The sequence below is a fragment of the Zingiber officinale genome, chromosome 6B (assembly GCF_018446385.1).
Source record: "Zingiber officinale cultivar Zhangliang chromosome 6B, Zo_v1.1, whole genome shotgun sequence".
Lineage (NCBI taxonomy): Eukaryota > Viridiplantae > Streptophyta > Magnoliopsida > Zingiberales > Zingiberaceae > Zingiber > Zingiber officinale.
In genome coordinates this window covers 61925554-61946120 of record NC_055996.1, presented here as the reverse complement: position 1 = coordinate 61946120, position 20567 = coordinate 61925554, and the positions used below count along the sequence as shown (strand labels likewise).

General features: G+C 37.6%; 1 long non-coding RNA gene across 1 annotated transcript; it reads left to right on the top strand.

The window, feature by feature from the left end:
• The first annotated feature begins 10864 nt into the window (after positions 1–10864).
• On the top strand, positions 10865–11394 carry LOC121990224. Its single transcript, XR_006114514.1, has 3 exons — positions 10865–10934; positions 11156–11248; positions 11324–11394. It is a non-coding gene; the product is annotated as an uncharacterized LOC121990224 (long non-coding RNA).
• Positions 11395–20567: the final 9173 nt, after the last annotated feature.

Sequence of the window (20567 nt, the reverse complement as noted above, 5' to 3'; positions counted from 1 at the left end):
ATTTTTCCCAAGTAGACATGGGTAAAACAGACCTCTCCACAAAATTTGGGGATTTTTGGAGGTCTGTGGAATTATTGGTGCATTTCTGAAATTGGGTCAGAAATGCTGAAAAAGGCTGAAAAACTGTGCCAGTCGACTGCAACTTTTGGCAGTCGACTGCACCAATCGACTGCTAAAACATGCAGTCGACTGGCTGGAAACAGAAGCATTCTGTTCGCTCGACCAGTAGCGACCAGTCGACTGGTACTTCTTGCAGTCGACTGATACCAGTCTGAAATTGTCTTCAGCACTGAATTTTGACCAAGTCAACTCATACAAGTGTATGAAATCCATGGGGGATAAACACACGAGTTTAGGGTCAATTGGAATGACAAGTTTTCAACAATTGGGATATTGTTGGAGAACTTTTTGGATGTTAGGCAAAGGGGGAGAAGTAAGGTTTAGTTAGGAAAACCTGAAAGTACCTTTGTGTAGGGGGAGCCTTGGGATAGGTTCTTAAAAAGCCCGTTGTAAAAATCCTAGCTCAATGGAGAGCTTAGGTAAAGGGGGAGCCTTGGGATAGGTCCTTCAAAAGCCTTATGTGGAAAATCCTAGCTCAATGGGAGCTTAGGTGTAGGGGGAGCCTTGGGATAGGTTCTTAAAAAGCCCTGTGCATTGTTACGGCGGTTGCCAAGTGTGTAGCCTTGGCAACGTAAGTCCATTCGGCAGTGTAAGTCCAAGTGTGTAGCCTTGGCAACGTAAGTCCATTCGGCAGTGTAAGTCCAAGTGTGTAGCCTTGGCATCGTAAGTCCATTCGGCGGTGTAAGTCCAAGTGTGTAGCCTTGGCAACGTAAGTCCATTTGTTTTAGCATGTTTATTTGCTATATATTTTCCCTAACTTAAACGTATTGCCAAACACCAAAAAGGGGGAGATTGTTGGAGCAATCCCAATGGTCCGCGGGACCATGTGTTTTGGTGTTTGGGCAAAGGGTTTAAGTTAGGTTCACCCTTGTATTTGATATGTGTATTTGAGTTGTGCAGGTTTGCAGGATACACATATGACTCAGTTGATGGCTTCGGGTCCGGTGAAGGATGGAGCATCCGAGGGACCGTGGACAAGGCAACGAGGACAAGGGCCGAGGGGCGACTTGAGGCATACGAAGGATGGCATTGAGTGCACAGCGGGCTTGAATGCATCAGGGACGAGAGCCAAAGGAAGTAGGCTTGAAGGCAAAAGGTCAAAGCTGCAAAGGAAGAATCAAGTGAGTCATAAGGGTGAGGTACGAGTGCACGAGATTGTACTCGGAGTAAAATCCTAGTTTTAGGGTTTCTTGTAGCGATCTTGTAAGCGTTCTTGTAGCGCTCTTGTAGCGATCGTGATCATTGCATGTTTTGGCGATCGGTGTGCGATCGGCCGATCGGTGGCGTGAGCAGAATGTGAAATCGAGCCGTTGGGATGTAACGGTCGAATTTCCACAGAGGGACCGATGATTTTAGCAGTCGACTGGTAGGCGGGTTTTCAACCCGTGGCCTATAAAACCAAAGCTTGGGAGCTTGGTTTGAGTTGACGAAATAGAGGTGGTTAATCTCTATTAGTAGTCTACTTGTGCCCTAGCGTCAAAAGAGTTCTTGTGAGGGTTGTGGTGAGGTTTCTCCACCCACAAGGAGCTACGTGAGCTAGCCGGAGTTTGCCGGGGAGTAATCCACCGAAGGATCGGGATCGTCCACCTCAAGGACAAGCCGTGGAGTAGGAGCCCTAATCTCCGAACCACGTTAAACGAACGTGTCATTGGTTTGCTTGTTCTTTCCTTGTCTTTAGATTAGCTTTAGTATTCGTATTTGTATTCTTTGTATTCCGCTGTGCTAACGAATACGTAGGAAGCAACGATTTGGGGGCGCCGTCTATCCAACCCTCCTTCAAGCCGGCCGTCCGATCCCCAACACCAAGGATGTCTTACAGATCACGAGGATGCTGCACACATCTTAAAGATGTCATGATGCTTTGAGATGTAATCTGGTCCATCCGATCGACAGGGGACACGGGAACAAAAAAAATTTAGAGACAAAAGATTTGATCTACTGAGTACCCATGACGTCAACTATTGGCACCTCTCACATAAGAGGCACCCCGCATCTTTTATGTGAGACGTGCCTATGGCAGTCGCCCACGGTAGACGCCCAAATTATCAAAGCCTCTGAGCATATATATGTATAAGGCGAAGTTCTCCCAGGTGGTTTGCATGTAGTTTGGTGCGACAAAGGACAGCTGGACGCCATGTCGACTACGGTAAATGGGATAGGAAGCAAGCAGTACCACAAACGCATCAGCATCTCACCTCTCCCAAGAAAATCCTAGCGCTCGCCTCTCCTCTCTCACCGAACCAAATCTCTCTCACTGCGATCTCTTTGTTGGATCACGACGATCTACTAGAAGAGGGGTTGAATAGCTTGCAAATAAAAAGAAAATTCTTCTCAAACTTTCAACAGAACACTTACATAAAATATAAAAGTAATAAATTAAAACAGAAAAGAAGAGGCATAGGATGTTTACTTGGTTACAACCGGGGAGGTTGTTAATCCAAGGAGTGGAACACACTAGGATATCTTCTTCCGGCGGAGAAGCCTCTTACAGCAATGAAAGCGCAAAAAAGAAAGAAGCTAAACTTTAAAGAAAGCACACAAGTATTGGAATTACAATTCTTGAGTTGATATGAAGTTTCTAGACCAAGGTTGTATTTATAGCCTTGGTCGGGGCGCCTGAAAGGGTTCCGGGTGCCCTGGGGGGATAAAACTTTATCCCCTTTCAACGGATTGCGTCAAACGCGATCCTGATCAAAATCCAACTCCGGGCGCCCGGACCACTAAAGTCAACAGAGTTGACTTTTGGTCCGATCCCTCTGCTCCTGTACTGCTCGCCTCGGTCCGGGTCTTCCGCTTCGACTCCACTCGCTTGGGTGATTTCGGTCAACCGAAATAAGGCTCATCCGAACCCAATTTCAGCCTTCTCGAGCAATCTTCCGCTCCGGCTTCTTATCCCTCGGAAACGCCGTGCACCTCCTTCTCGTCCGCCCGCGTACTCTTCTGCAGCGCCTCGTACCTCAAACGCACCGAGTCCGTCGACTCCCTCTCGTGCCGTCCTTCTTGCTAGCTGCGTCTTTTGCTTGACTCCCTATACTCCTAAGCTCCTGAACACTTAGACACAAGGTTAAAAACACGACAGGACCTAACTTAACCTATTGATCACATCAAAACAACCTTGGAGTTCCAACAATCTCTCACTTTTTGATGTGAGCAACCCAAGTTAAGGTAGGGTAAATAGACATAAAAAAGAAATAACTAATATTGCAATAAAGTACAAAAAAGATAGAGAAATTGTACAAAAAAATTATTCTACCTCCCCCTAGACTTATACTTTTCTTTCTCCCCCTTTGATCACATAAAAAAATGGGGTTCCGAGAAAAAATCTAAGGGTTAAAACTTAGAAAGATTTTTAAAAATTATTTAAAAAACTTGCAATAATGTTTCTAAGTTTTAAAAAAAATTCTAAGTTTTGCAAAAGAAATATTTTTGAAAGAATTTTTCTAACTTAAATTTTTGAGAATTTTCTAAGTAAAAAAAACTTTAGATTAGAAAATTTTCTGAGTAAAAATAATTTCTAATTTTTCAGAAGAAATTTTAACTTAGGTAAAAAAAAGTTTTAAGAATTTTTCTAAGTAAAAATTTTACGCAAGAAAAAATTTTTTAAGTATAAAAATATTTTTTGGAAGATTTCCAAAAAAATATTTGAAAAACTTTTTAAAGCATTATTAAATTTCAATCTTAATGCTTTATCAGAAAGTTAATTAAACGTTTTATTTCAATATTTTGGCTTCGAGGCAGTGGCGAGGCACTAGGCCTTCTTGGTTATTAGAACAACAACCACTTTCTTAGACAAAGCCTCATAAAGAAATTTTAATGTCTAATTTTCTCGCTGAAAGATCTAAATCTAATTAATGGTTCAAGTTAAATAGGACTTTGGAACCCAATATAGGTTCCAGCCTACTGGATTAACTAAAAATTTCTTATGGACATACCTTTTTGAGATATTCCTAATTTGTCCCTTGTGGTATCTAAAGTACCAATTTAGATTATTAAATTTTCTAACATTTGTATTAGATGAGCATGCACGGGTTTTCAAGTTATTTACTTGTATTTTTAAATTAGTATTTTCTAATTTTAATTTGTCTAATTCTTCTAAAGGGCAAGATTTAGCAAGTATTACTTTTAAAATTTTAATTTCTTTTTCAAATTTACAGCAATTCTTAGTTAACAGTTTAATAAACTTAAATAGTTTATCGGGAGGAAGAGATCGTACCTGACTTACCTTGTCGATCTCATTGTTTGTGTCTCCCCCTGAACTGCTGCTATCTTCCGATGTAGCTCCCCTTTCATCGATGCTCTCGATGCTCATTTCGGAAGAGCTTGACTCGTAGTAGTCGTCTTGATGACTTGCCATTAGTGCAAGTCCAGAGAAAGCCTCGATTTCCGATTCGGACGATGTATCGTCCCACGTTGCCTTTAGGACCTTGCGTTTTTGGACAGGCTTCTTACCTTTGTCCTTGTCCTTATTCCTCAACTTGGGGCAGTTGTCCTTGACGTTCCCTTCTTCGTTGTAGTGGTACCAACGGATCGTCCTTTTTTTTCTACCCTGCGGATGATTAGTATTTTTAGATTTACAAAGTTTTTTGAAACGTCTTACCATCATAACCATTTCCTCGTCGTCGAGAGAGGACTCTGACTCAAGTTCATCTCTCGATGCTTTGAAGGCGACATTGTGCTTGGACTCCTTCGTACCTGCACATCTTGATTCATGCACTTCAAATGTCGAGAATAATTCTTCTAACATAATTTTGTCTAAATCTTTAGAAATATAAATCTCTAAGGACTTTGAGGTAAGTACTTTAGAAAACTTATTTTCTACCTTCGAACTTCACGAGTCTCGAATTGCAGAACCAAATCAAGTGAAGTCAAATCTCAATGTTGTCTTATAAGCCGAGATGGACGATCCCGACTCCGAAGCACCAATCGACGAAACTGAAGCGACGCTATTGGTAAGGAAGTTAAATAAATTTATTAAAACTAATAAATTTAGATCGCAGTCAAGAAAATATCAACGCAACAAAAAGATGATTCGATGCTACAACTGCAACGACGAAGGGCACATCAAAGATGACTGCCCAAAATTAAAGAAATGGGACAAGGAGAAGTCTCAAAGACTGACGTCCTCCAAACGCAAGAGTCTGAAGGCTACATGGGATGAATCTTCATCCTCCAAGCCTGAAGTTCAAGCCTTCTCGGGATTAGCACTGATGGCCAACCATCAATCGAAAGAAGAAACCAGCTTAGAGATGAGCATAGATGAAGGGGGACACTATGTGAAAAATGACTTTTTACTTCGCCACAATTTACTTCGTCAATTTAAATATACGAAGTAAAAGTGTATAAGCAACTTCGCTGCAAAAATCGACGAAGTATATACAAATATAGACTTCGCAGGTTTAAAAACACGGGCTTCGCTTTAAACTGAAATAAGCTATTACTTCGGAAATTTGTTAAATACCGAAGTAGTAACGTCGTGAATACATTTTTTAGTGTTTACTCCGAAGTAATAGTACAAAGAGTTAACTTTTATTTTTACAAAGAGACTCTGACCACTTTTATTTCCCTCCACTTCCGTTCGTTTTCTTGGGTTAGGGCTTCCGATGCTCCTCTTCCGAAATTGAGTTGTTGGACCTCCTCTTCCTTCCCCTTCATTTCAGTCCTCTCCGTCCTCCCTCGTTAGGGCTTCCGATTTGGAGTCTTAGGCAACAGAGACGAAGGTTTGCAGCAGTCAACCAAAAATAAGGTTTGGCAACTTGAACTTTCTTACGCAGGGTTTAGGTTGCAAGTGTTTGAGATATACCGTATGTTTTCAATTTGACAGAGCTGGCGGAAGGCTGAGGTCCAGGTTTCTTTCCTTCGATTTCTTTTTCTTATTCTTCTTCTTTTTCTCCTCCTTTATTTTGCAAAATCATGTTTTAGACGGTCTCCAATTTGTTGTAGGTTTGGTGCTATTCTTCCAACAAAGACAAGTGTTTGGAAATTTTTTTGCTTTTTTTTTTCAGTCTCTATGTGTACGAGGTCATTACCTAAAGGGCTGATTCATGATGCTTTCTTGGAGTAGATACTTCTATTTTCGGTTGTTCTTTATTTGGTTTGTTGTTGTGGATCGTGTATTGTGGGATTGATTTCTGTTGTGAAAGTTTATACCAATTTAAATTGTTGGTTTTTGATGTAGAAGAATGCATTTCAGCTACACAAATATAGATTTTTATTGAGCACTGACTATACTTCATGAGATTTATGAGTCATCCCATGCTTTCGTTCTTTATATATCCACATATTGTACAAAATACGCATTATTTTTCTTCATGATGAGTAGAAAATATTGACAGCTGTTGGAATGAGTATAAAATACGGAACTGTGCTCGATATGAATTTGACTACCTTTTTGCAGTCTTACTCTAACTTTTGCTTAACATATATGTAGTATCTTCAGGTTTTGATCAAAGAACACATTGAGCTAGCGGTAAATAATTTTAGCACGATAATTCTGAAGAAGTTTCTTGGGATTCTGTTGTACTATAATGGATAAATCCTGGATTTACTTAGATAGGAGGTCCAAAGAGTATGAGGAGGGTGTGGAACAATTCATTAGAAGTTGTTTGCAGAATCCACATATCGACCCCAATTTAATTCATTGTCCTTGTTGCAAATGTATGAATCTTAAAAAGGGAGCGGTTATGTGGATTCGGGAGCATCTTTACTTCAATGGTTTCAGTAAAAATTATTTGAATTGGATTTGGCATGGCGAGGCTGCGGAGAAGGATAGATTAAATTCGAGTGTCAACCAAGAGCCAACTGATAATTGTCATGATGATTTTGAAACTGTTAATTTGTGTGAGGCAGCGTATGATAACCATACAGAAAATCCAGAAGCATTTATGAAGTTTTTGGAGGAAGCAGAGAAGCCACTGTATAAGGGATGCAAACGTTACACAAAGTTGAGTGCACTTGTAAAACTATACAATACCAAAGCAAGGCATGGGATGAGTGATGCTCTATTTTCAGATCTACTAGCAAATTTTGGGGGCATGCTGCCAGATAACCACAATATGCCATCGTCAATTTATGAAGCAAAGAAGACGTTGAGTTGTTTGACTTTGAGTCATGAAAAGATTCATGCTTGTTCCAATGATTGCATCCTTTATAGGAAACAATATAAAGACTGCGTAAGCTGCCCGAAATGTGGCTTATCAAGATGGAAGCTAACCAAGAAAAATGTTGAGAAGAAAGGTGTTCCTGCCAAAGTGGTTTGGTATTTCCCTCCCATACCAAGATTTAAGCGCATGTTTAAATCTTTAGAAACTTCCAGAAATTTAACATGGCATGCAGATAGCACAAGAGTTGTTGGTCAGTTACGCCATCCAGTTGATTCACCGTCATGGAAATTGGTAGATCATATGTGGCCTGACTTTGGAAGTGAGGCAAGAAATATTCGCCTGGCACTTGCAGCCGATGGAATTAATCCTCACAGCAATCTTAGTAGTCGCTACAGCTGCTGGCCAATCATGTTGGCCACATATAATTTGCCTCCAGACATGTGCATGAAAAGGAAATTCATCATGCTAACGATGCTCATTTCAGGGCCGAAACAGCCTGGAAACGATATCGACGTCTACCTTGAGGTTCTGGTGGATGATTTGCAGCTGTTGTGGGAAGGAGTTGATGGAGTTTATGATGCTTATCGAAGGGAGGTTTTCACTCTTAAAGAAGTTCTTTTATGGACCATCAATGACTTTCCTGCATATGGTAGCCTTAGTGGATGTACTACACATGGTTATTACGCATGCCCAATATGTGGTGAGGATACTTATGCAAAGCACTTACAAAATGGGAAGAAAATGTCATTTGCTGGGCATAGACGATTCCTACCACGATTTCATCCATATCGGAGGCAAATAAAGGAGTTTAATGGCATGGAGGAACTTGGTGAAGCAGGTAGGCCATTATCTGGAATTAAGTTGTTTGACAAGCTTTCAGACATAACATGTGAGTTTGGAAAGAAAACAAGTGTGAAGGGGAAAATAAGGAAAAAAGCAAAGGAGAATATTGTGGAAGACATTGAAGAAGAAAAGTATGTTGGAGCTACAAATTTCAGTAAATGTTGGAAGAAGAAGTCAATTTTTTTCAATCTTCCATACTGGAAATACCTACATGTTAGGCATTGTCTCGATGTTATGCACATTGAGAAAAACATTTTCAAGTCTCTGATTAATACTTTGATGAACATCAAGGGAAAAACCAAGGACAATGTGGCAGCTAGGTTGGACATGGTTCAGATGAGAATTAGGCCTCAATTGGCTCCTAAAATTGGTGAGAAAAGAACATATCTACCTCCTGCAGCATGATCATTCACAAAAAATGAGAGATTACAAGTATGTAGGTCATTAATGGATATAAAAGTTCCGGAAGGTTTCTCATCAAACATGAAGAATCTTGTCTGCATGGATGAGATGAAGCTGAGTAGCTAGAAATCACATGATTCTCATGTTATAATGCAGCACTTCCTGCCAATAGTCATACGTAATTCTCTGCCAAAATATGTTAGATATGCTGTCATAGGATTATGCTTCTTCTTCAAAGATATTTGTTGCAAGATTATCGATGTAGCCAAGTTAGATAAGCTGCAATCTGACTTGATCGTTACACTCTGCTTATTGGAGCAGTATTTCCCCCCTTCTTTCTTCGATATCATGCTCCACTTAACAGTTCATCTTGTTCTTGAAGTTCAATTATGTGGACTAGTCTACTTCAGATGGATGTACCCATTTGAAAGATGCATGAAGGTGTTGAAAAGTTACGTAGGCAGTCGAAAATATCCGGAAGGTTGCATTGTTCGGAGATATGCAGCAAAAGAAGCAGTTGAATTTTGTTCAGAATATCTCAATGACCTTGATCCTGTTGGGGTCCCTAAATCACTACGTGACCCAAACGCAAGCATTCCTGGATTCTCAGCAAGAAATTCATCAATCATCGTCCAACAAATTGATCTCCAACAAGCACACTTGACTGTTCTAGAAAATACAGAAGAAATATCTCCATACATTATGTAAGTATACTGCATAACTAATAATTATATGTACTTGGCAATCCATATGTATTCATGAAAATAAAACTTTAGAACTTTACTTCTTCAGTGAACACAAATCCTTCTTGAAGACAATGTTTCCCAAGAAACAGAAAGATGCAAGGTGGATACAAGATGCTCATAATAAGAGGTTCATTGACTGGTTTCGTGCAAAGGTGATGTAGAAGATGCTAACATACAATATTTGTTAATCATTGTTTTGATCACACTAATTAATAGGAATGCATGTCAGGTGACTGCTGAAATCGATAGTTGCAATGGCGGAATGACATCGTCATTGAGATGGCTGGCCCATGGACCACGTGTGCGAGTCTTAAAGTGTGATAGCTATGTCATAAATGGCAATTTATACCAAACAAAAGAGCGGGGTGATGAGAAAGTTTGTCAAAACAGTGGTGTTTCTCTACTTGCCAACACGATGCTTGTTTGTAGTGCCAAAGATAAGAATCCCGTGTTAGAGAATGTGACTTTTTATGGAGTTATTGAAGAGATATGGGAACTAGACTATCATCAATTTCAAGTTCCTCTTTTCAAGTGCGCATGGGTATCAAATGACAAAGGAATACAATACAATGATGAATGTGGCTTCACCTTAGTTAATTTGAACAAACGAGGCCACCAGAAGGATGAATTTGTGCTTGCAAGTCAAGTTAGACAAGTATTTTATGTTGCTGACCCACTGAACAAAGGGTGGTCAATAGTGCTTCCAGTTCCAAATAGATGTTACGAGGGAGAAGAGGATCTTTGGACTAGAATTCCCGAAGCTCGACCAATTGATAATGTTGATATTCATTGTATTCCTACACGTGAAGGATACTTTAGATCTTCTAAAGAGGGTTTCTTTGTAACAAATAAGAAAAAAATGATGTTTTCCACTTTTATGTCATCTGCATTAATATTTATTGTTTTTACTAGTGTTATTTTTACTTGTTCGTATGTGTTAATGTTATTATTTGTATCACGTCTTCTTTTATTATATTGTCACTGCAGACTTTATATACCGTTATCTCATCATTTATTTTCCTATATGCAGGGAAAAGAAAAATACGTCCTAAAAAATAGCAAAATATGATGAGCCACGTGTAGTTGAGGACACCGAACTACACCAAGATGCTGATGGGTTAGCCGCTACAGAGCTACGAGGAGAGACTGAAATAGAATAACCTTCTATTACTGGGCAGAAGAAGACTCGGGGGCCTACATCAATGTGCAGACTTATTGCTGCTGCAAGATGGGGAAAAAAGTCGACGATTGAATATGATGACATGGGACGACCTGTGTACAATGAAAATGGGAAGGCACTACAATCTTTCATAGGCTCTGTTGTTAGATCCATGGTGCCAATTAACATAAAGTCATGGCCCACTGTTCTAGAGAACATGAAACAGAAAGTGTGGGAAGAAATATCGGTGAGTATAATCCAATAATACACTTCCTTATGAGATTGCTTATGTTTTTTTTTCATTGTGATTTTTTCAATATACAAACTGATAGCAATTACTGTTGTGTGTTACAGAATGTCTTCGACTTAGCACCTCAAAGCGAGGCGGCAGTGAGGAGTTCAGCAGGCCAGAAATGGAGAGACTTCAAAAACAAACTCAACAGTAGGTTTGTCTCGCCATATAGAGATAATCCTGAAAAACTGAGGTCACCACCGGAGCAGTATCAGATCCCATCTGCAATTTGGAAAGCTTTTGTCGATGAGAGGCTACATCCATCTTGGGAGGTACTTGATGATATTATCATGTTATATTTAAATTATTATATGCACCAAGATTTAAAACATTTAGGGCATTTTATTAACAAAATGAAGTTCTGTACAGCAGGAATATATATAATAAGTTCATGTATAGCAGGAATATATATAATAAGTTCATCATACTCCATCCTATTGTTTTTAAATTCTAGCAATTCTTCTATAAATTTACATTTTTTTACGTGATATAGGTCACTCATGAAAAACAAAAGGAACGGACGAGCCATTGCAAGTATCATCACAAAATGTCTCGCAAGGGTTACATTGGCTTGGAGACTGAATTGGTAATCCATGGAACATTATATTATCCTTTTCATGTAGTACGCCATGCTTTAAATGATCATTTTTTGGAATTGTAGAGGCAGAGAAAAATATTCAGGGAGGATGAGGAAGTTGATAGGTCATTACTTTGGCGTAAGGCCCGCGAGGAAAAATCCGGAAACATCACAAATATAGAGACTGCTGAAGTTGCTGAAAAAATTGTATTATTTTAGTTTTATTTCAAGTTCATTCATAATAAGTGAAAAAAGTGTATTCATTGGAAATTTAATGTTACCTCCATATTTTTAGGACGATTTGTTGGACAAGAAAAAGAGGGGAGAGTTCATATCTTCTGGAAGCAATGACGTATTAACTACTACATTAGGGAGCCAAGAACATTACGGCAGGGTTTGAGGTGTAGGGGGATTTGTGAAGCCCCAAGTCTACTTCAAAACTCCAAGGAAGAAGAGGGAGTTGGTGTCAAAGGCTTTGGCTGAAAACTTCAAAGAGCAAGCGGAGGAAACAAAGAGTTTGAAAGCTGAAGTTGAAAAACTCAAGGCTCTTCTTGCTCGATTTATGCCAGAAACAAGTGATCGAGTTTCTAAACGTGTAGCATCTAACAAGTCATCGCACATGGCAGTTCAAAGATTGGAAGATGATGTGGAAGTTTTTGAATGCGGCAGTTCATTCAATGAGGTTTTATATTATATTTGGTACATTAAATTTGTTTCCTAGCTTTAGATATTAAAACATAATATCTTATTGTTCAGGGAAAAAAATGTCATTTGGCTCTGAAGAATAAGGGGAATGTGGTGGCATATGGCACGATAGTATCTGGCGGAGGTCCAAATGTTATGCTGCACAATGCTCCACTTGGGGAAGGCAACTTAAAGGTGTCTGTTGATGTTGTTTTACAGGAGGAAGCGGAGCTTCCAATTCCACTTAAGTCGGGACTAACAGTAATGGTAGATGCTGTTGGAACTGTGGTTGGCTGGCCAAAAGAGTTGGTGACATTTCCGACGACAAAGGTATTTTCAGTTCATTTTTCTGTTGCTATAGTTATATATTTTGCTACAATTATTTAAAATTGCAGAAAAAGGAGAAACCTGCACCACCATTTGTTATTTTGGAGGTTCCTGATGAGAAAAATAAATTCAAGGAAGTTGAAAGTGCTCTACCAATGCCATGCAAGTTTTTGTATTCTTATGTTGTTAGACTGATGACTGAGGAGGAGACCATTCCTATCAAATTTGATGAAGCCATGTTTGGACGTAATGTGAGTACATCGTTGTTGAGAGAGGATGTCATGCGCTGTATGGAAATGAGAGAGATAGGGTCCAGACAAATTTTGGTTTACATGGGATAAGTTATGTCTTATATACAATTCTTCTCTTTGCATGAGTTCATGTCTTAAGTAACCATGTTTTTTTATTACTTGAATGCAGTTACTTGTACAAGTACTTGAAGGAAACAAACAGGGCTGAGTATGCATCGTTTGTGGATAATATAATGTTCCATGGATTACCAATTGAGTCTCCAAGCCAATGTAACCCTTGCGAGACATTTTGTGATGATACTTGCAATGGCTCGTCCGTTCCTTTTGTTTTTCATGAGTGACCTATATCACGTAAAAAAAAGTAAATTTATAGAAGAATTGCTAGAATTTAAAAACAATAGGATGGAGTATGATGAACTTATTATATATATTCCTGCTATACATGAACTTATTATATATATTCCTGCTGTACAGAACTTCATTTTGTTAATAAAATGCCCTAAATGTTTTAAATCTTGGTGCATATAATAATTTAAATATAACATGATAATATCATCAAGTACCTCCCAAGATGGATGTAGCCTCTCATCGACAAAAGCTTTCCAAATTGCAGATGGGATCTGATACTGCTCCGGTGGTGACCTCAGTTTTTCAGGATTATCTCTATATGGCGAGACAAACCTACTGTTGAGTTTGTTTTTGAAGTCTCTCCATTTCTGGCCTGCTGAACTCATCACTGCCGCCTCGCTTTGAGGTGCTAAGTCGAAGACATTCTGTAACACACAGCAGTAATTGCTATCAGTTTGTATATTGAAAAAATTACAATGAAAACAAAACATAAGCAATCTCATAAGGAAGTGTATTATTGGATTATACTCACCGATATTTCTTCCCACACTTTCTGTTTCATGTTCTCTGGAACAGTGGGCCATGACTTTATGTTAATTGGCACCATGGATCTAACAACAGAGCCTATGAAAGATTGTAGTGCCTTCCCATTTTCATTGTTCACAGGTCGTCCCATGTCATCGTATTCAATCGTCGACTTTTTTCCCCATCTTGCAGCAGCAATAAGTCTGCACATTGATGTAGGCCCCCGAGTCTTCTTCTGCCCAGTAATAGAAGGTTCTTCTATTTCAGTCTCTGCTCGTAGCTCTGCAGCGGCTAACCCATCAGCATCTTGGTGTAGTTCGGTGTCCTCAACTACACGTGGCTCATCATATTTTGCTATTTTTTAGGACGTATTTTTCTTTTCCCTGCATATAGGAAAATAAATGATGAGATAACGGTATATAAAGTCTGCAGTGACAATATAATAAAAGAAGGCGTGATACAAATAATAACATTAACACATATGAACAAGTAAAAATAACACTAGTAAAAATAATAAATATTAATGCAGATGACATAAAAGTGGAAAACATCATTTTTTTCTTGTTTGTTACAAAGAAACCCTCTTTAGAAGATCTAAAGTATCCTTCACGTGTAGGAATATAATGAATATCAACATTATCAATTGGTCGAGCTTTGGGAATTCTGGTCCAAAGATCCTCTTCTCCCTCGTAACATCTATTTGGAACTGGAAGCACTATTGACCACCCTTTGTTCAGTGGGTCAGCAACATAAAATACTTGTCTAACTTGACTTGCAAGCACAAATTCATCCTTCTGGTGGCCTCGTTTGTTCAAATTAACTAAGGTGAAGCCACATTCATCATTGTATTGTATTCCTTTGTCATTTGATACCCATGCACACTTGAAAAGAGGAACTTGAAAATGATGATAGTCTAGTTCCCATATCTCTTCAATAACTCCATAAAAAGTCACATTCTCTAACACGGGATTCTTATCTTTGGCACTACAAACAAGCATCGTGTTGGCAAGTAGAGAAACACCACTGTTTTGACAAACTTTCTCATCATCCCGCTCTTTTGTTTGGTATAAATTGTCATTTATGATATAGCTATCACACTTTAAGACTCGCACACGTGGTCCATGGGCCAGCCATCTCAATGACGATGTCATTCCACCATTGTAACTATCGATTTCAGCAGCCACCTGACATGCATTCCTATTAATTAGTGTGATCAAAACAATGATTAACAAATATTGTATGTTAGCATCTTCTACATCACCTTTGCACGAAACCAGTCAATGAACCTCTTATTATAAGCATCTTGTATCCACCTTGCATCTTTCTGTTTCTTGGGAAACATTGTCTTCAAGAAGGATTTGTGTTCACTGAAGAAGTAAAGTTCTAAAGTTTTATTTTCATGAATACATATGGACTGCCAAGTACATATAATTATTAGTTATGCAGTACACTTACATAATGTATGGAGATATTTCTTCTGTATTTTCTAGAACAGTCAAGTGTGCTTGTTGGAGATCAATTTGTTGGACGATGATTGATGAATTTCTTGCTGAGAATCCAGGAATGCTTGCGTTTGGGTCACGTAGTGATTTAGGGACCCCAACAGGATCAAGGTCATTGAGATATTCTGAACAAAATTCAACTGCTTCTTCTGCTGCATATCTCCGAACAATGCAACCTTCCGGATATTTTCGACTGCCTACGTAACTTTTCAACACCTTCATGAATCTTTTCATGACTCAAAGCCAAACAACTCAACGTCTTCTTTGCTTCATAAATTGACGATGGCATATTGTGGTTATCTGGCAGCATGCCCCCAAAATTTGCTAGTAGATCTGAAAATAGAGCATCACTCATCCCATGCCTTGCTTTGGTATTGTATAGTTTTACAAGTACACTCAACTTTGTGTAACGTTTGCATCCCTTATACAGTGGCTTCTCTGCTTCCTCCAAAAACTTCATAAATGCTTCTGGATTTTCTCTATGGTTATCATACGCTGCCTCACACAAATTAATAGTTTCAAAATCATCATGACAATTATCAGTTGGCTCTTGGTTGACACTCAAATTTAATCTATCCTTCTCCGCAGCCTCGCCATGCCAAATCCAATTTAAATAATTTTTACTGAAACCATTGAAGTAAAGATGCTCCCGAATCCACATAACCGCTCCCTTTTTAAGATTCATACATTTGCAACAAGGACAATGAATTAAATTGGGGTCGATATGTGGATTCTGCAAACAACTTCTAATGAATTGTTCCACACCCTCCTCATACTCTTTGGACCTCCTATCTAAGTAAATCCAGGATTTATCCATTATAGTACAACAGAATCCCAAGAAACTTCTTCATAATTATCGTGCTAAAATTATTTACCGCTAGCTCAATGTGTTATTTGATCAAAACCTGAAGATACTACATATATGTTAAGCAAAAGTTAGAGTAAGACTGCAAAAAGGTAGTCAAATTCATATCGAGCACAGTTCCGTATTTTATACTCATTCCAACAGCTGCCAATATTTTCTACTCATCATGAAGAAAAATAATGCGTATTTTGTACAATATGTGGATATATAAAGAACGAAAGCATGAGATGACTCATAAATCTCATGAAGTATAGTCAGTGCTCAATAAAAATCTATATTTGTGTAGCTGAAATGCATTCTTCTACATCAAAAACCAACAATTTTAATTGGTATAAACTTTCACAATAGAAATCAATCCCACAATACACGATCCACAACAACAAACCAAATAAAGAACAACCGAAAATAGAAGTATCTACTCCAAGAAAGCATCATGAATCAGCCCTTTAGGTAATGACCTCGTAAACATAGAGACTGAAAAAAAAAGCAAAAATTTTTTTCAAACACTTGTCTTTGTTGGAAGAATAGCACCAAACCTACAACAAATTGGAGACCGTCTAAAACATGATTTTGCAAAATAAAGGAGGAGAAAAAGAAGAAGAATAAGAAAAAGAAATCTAAGGAAAGAAACCTGGACCTCAGCCTTCCGCCAGCTCTGTCAAATTGAAAACATACGGTATATCTCAAACACTTGCAACCTAAACCCTGCGTAAGAAAGTTCAAGTTGCCAAACCTTATTTTTGGTTGACTGCTGCAAACCTTCGTCTCTGTTGCCTAAGACTCCAAATCGGAAGCCCTAACGAGGGGGTACAGAGAGGACTGAAATGAAGGGGAAGGAAGAGGAGGTCCAACAACTCAATTTCGGAAGAGGAGCATCGGAAGCCCTAACCCAAGAAAACGAACGGAAGTGGGGGGAAATAAAACTGGTCAGAGTCTCTTTGTAAAAATAAAAGTTAACTCTTTGTACTATTACTTCGGAGTAAACACTAAAAAATGTATTCACGACGTTACTACTTCGGTATTTAACAAATTTCCGAAGTAATAGCTTATTTCAGTTTAAAGCGAAGCCCGTGTTTTTAAACCTGCGAAGTCTATATTTGTATATACTTCGTCGGTTTTTGCAGCGAAGTTGCTTATACACTTTTACTTCGTATATTTAAATTGATGAAGTAAATTGTGGCGAAGTAAAAAGTCGTTTTTCACATAGTGGTCGTTCCAACAAATACTCCTGCAGTTGCTTGTATCTTCGATCCTAGAGGGCGTGCAGGAATTTGTAGTGACTGGCTACTCGGTTCAAGTGTTGAAGCTGCATCCTTAAGTGGAATGGCTCTTGCTCATCATGTCCCGGTGGTTTTATTTTGTTTATGGATGAATATTAATTCTGTATTATTATTTCAGTTACCTTTGTATATCACCAAATGATGTCTAAATTATATGTAGTTCACGACCATGCTTTTTATTCACAACACAAAGTAGAGAGGTTAAAAAGTAAATCAATAGAATTCAAAACTATAGTTTTCACCAAGCTATTTGTTACTGTAATATCCGATTGCCATTACATGATCAGAAATATATGATAGGAATAGTTACCATACAAAATATGGAGCTTGTACAAGTTTCATAGAAGCTGCATAAAAAAATAAGCAGCACAAAATATGCAGCACAAAATATGATAACCACAAAGGTTCACATAAAAATAATTAGACGAAACAAAAGCTGCAAAAAAAATAAGCAACACAAAATATGGTAACCACAAAAGTTCACAAAGTAAGCAGCACAGTTCTTGGCTTAGCCGTAAATGAAGTATGCGTATTTGAGTTTTGAGGAGCTTGCTTCATTACATATTTGTCTGCATTTCATTGTAACTTGATGCCAACAACACCTATATTGACTGACATTAATCACTCTTAGTGGTGTCCTTTAGTTGATGTGCATTTCATTATAGCAACATCCACCTAATTGATGTACCCGGAGAAAAAACAAAACAAGGAAACCATGTAAGTCTACTAAAAATGGCAGATGCTACTAAAAATGGCAGATGCTCCAATATATCAATGCAGTCAGAGCATAACAACAGATTAACTACAAATTAAAAATATTGTTTATCCAATATATATCAATGCTCCAATATATCTATGATCGTTTCTCCTACCAAAACTTAGCTATCAAGAACATCACAAAATAAAAGCCAGAACATCACTTATTTGTCTTAATTTAGCCCATACACACACATGAAATTTGAATATTACCATAACATAACTTTTCTCAATAAAATTTGTAATTTTTAACATATTTTGCTTATGCATAAAAATCATGGTCAATGAGAGAATGTGTATTATTCCAGTCCAAAGCAAGCTACATAATTCCAATTGCTATACTACACGAGGAAAAAGCATCATGTGTTTGTGTTGCCACATTAGACATTGGACCTCTTTCCTAAGCTACCTTAAGACCAAAAAAGAGTTTTCAATGAACTAATTAAAGACTAGCAAATCCTGAACAATAGTTGAAACACATGTCTGCCAAGTTTATGATCACCTTCTACATGAAGGGGACACAAGCCATGCCTGCCCAGACATAGTTGTCTCTATTTGAACAAGTAGTTCATTGATCTTAAAAACAAACAGTGCTCTCAGATTGCATGCCCAGAACTTTTGTTTAAGCCTACTAAAATAAAGTTTTCTTTATTGATCATCCGATCATTAATTCTATTTGCCAGAATATTCTTGACTCTGTTAGTTCCATGGCAATAGAAAGTATGAGTAACTAAGTCATTAATCAAAAGAAATATAGGATCATCATGAAGTTTGTGCATATAAAAATACTTTCAAGTTGTTAATAAGTATACTGATACAACAAATCTGATCTTATGAGAAATGGTTAAAAAGACAACAAAGGTGTAAACCTGGTTAATTTCTTACCATCCTTCCCGATTACTTGTCTGAAAATAACCATTATCAGAGTGAACCTGAGACAATTGTGTTGACAAAAGTGGTGGAAATTGAGTTTCGACAATACTCAAACCTTCAATACAACTATAATTTATAGGCTAAAACAATAAAATATAGTATTAGATAGTGATAACATAATTATTTTAGTTTAACATACTAAAACAATCCTTAACTTGATTGATCATCCGTTGACATTCTACATTGGGCATGCTGGATATACTTTCACAACACCCTTCTACATCCTGCTATACAAAAAATAGAATGATTTAATTCTATATAATTTCTCAAATGTAACGATAAGAAATAAACAACGCTTTAGTAAGAATCAGGATAAACCTTAATAATTGTTGAAGTTTGGTTGATTTTTCTTGCTACTTTGCTTTTCTTTGAAATCTTATCTAAGGCACCTTTCAACCTCTTACTTGAAATCATTTTTTTCTTTGTTTTAATTCCTTTGACTACAAGAGAATTTCCTTGACCAATTTCAAACTCTGTTTCAATTGAGTGTTAGATAGTTGGTTCATTAACTTGTAACCTCTCATCCACCATCTTAAACATACTCAATAAACCATCTTTAACAACCTTGTAAGTGTCTTCCCTCTCCGCTGCCTTGGTAACCAATTGAACATACAACCCACTTAATTCTTTATATCGCAAATTGGTGCAAGCTTTTGGATCCAAACTACCTTTGTTCGCAATTAAATCAATAACTCCAAAGTATCCATCTTTCGTTTTTCGTGTCCATCTTTTCAATATATACTCACTTGGGATCTTCATGATATTTTTCATCGTAAATACTTTCAAAATATGAGAATACAGCTACACTCAATTTTTTGACCCGATGAATCAAGTGTAACTATATGATGGTAACTCTTTTTGTGAGAAGTAATCTTGTATTTTGTATGTGATTTAACATTCTCACAAATTTCTACACTAGAATCATGAGATTTGTACTACTCTTGTTCAAAACACTTGTATGCCTCAGGAGTATAAATACAACTTGCATGCTTTAAAATTTCAATTGGATACACTAAACATGGAACACTTGTATTTCATCTAAAATCTGCTTCTAACTCCTCATATCGACGATCATCAAGCAGTTTTTGGAAGTAATTGAAAAAGTCTAAAAAGTTATATTGATAAGTGACATACCTTTTCAAAATACTATTCATGCTCTCACTTCTTTGGGTTGTAGTCATATTCGCACAAAACATTTGTCGTCCATATACTAAAGCTCATTTTTCCTTTATGCGAAACAGATGTCTCAACCAATCATTGTCTTCAAGTGCATACTTGGTCAACATCATTTTTCAAACTGAAATAAAATCTTCCTCTTCATCAAAATCATATATGAAGAAAAATCTTTAGTAAACTCTTTGAAATCAGAAAAAACTCCACTCAAATGTATTGCGGCATTTTGGTAAATGTGCCAAATACACAAACGATGATATGTTTTAGGCCATCTGGAAGCTAAAGCCTTTGCCATTGCTGCATCTTGATCTGTAAGAATAGTTATTGGTTTTTTCTCACACATAGCTTTGGTAAATGTATCAAACAACCACTCAAACATCAAAGATGTTTCACCGTATAATAAAGTTGCACCAAAAATTATAGATTGCTTATGATGATTAACACCTACAAACAATGCAATTGGACGACCTTCATTATTCTTCCTGTAGGTTGTGTCAAAGCAAACAACATCTCCAAAATTTCCATAATCAGCTCTCATCTTAGCATCACACCAAAAAATATTAGTTATCAAATCATCTTCATCAACTTGAATAACATAAAAAAAGTTGGGATCATCAAACTGGATTTTCTGTAAAAATTCCAATACACCTCCTGTATCACCAACTCTCATATTTCTTGTTTTTT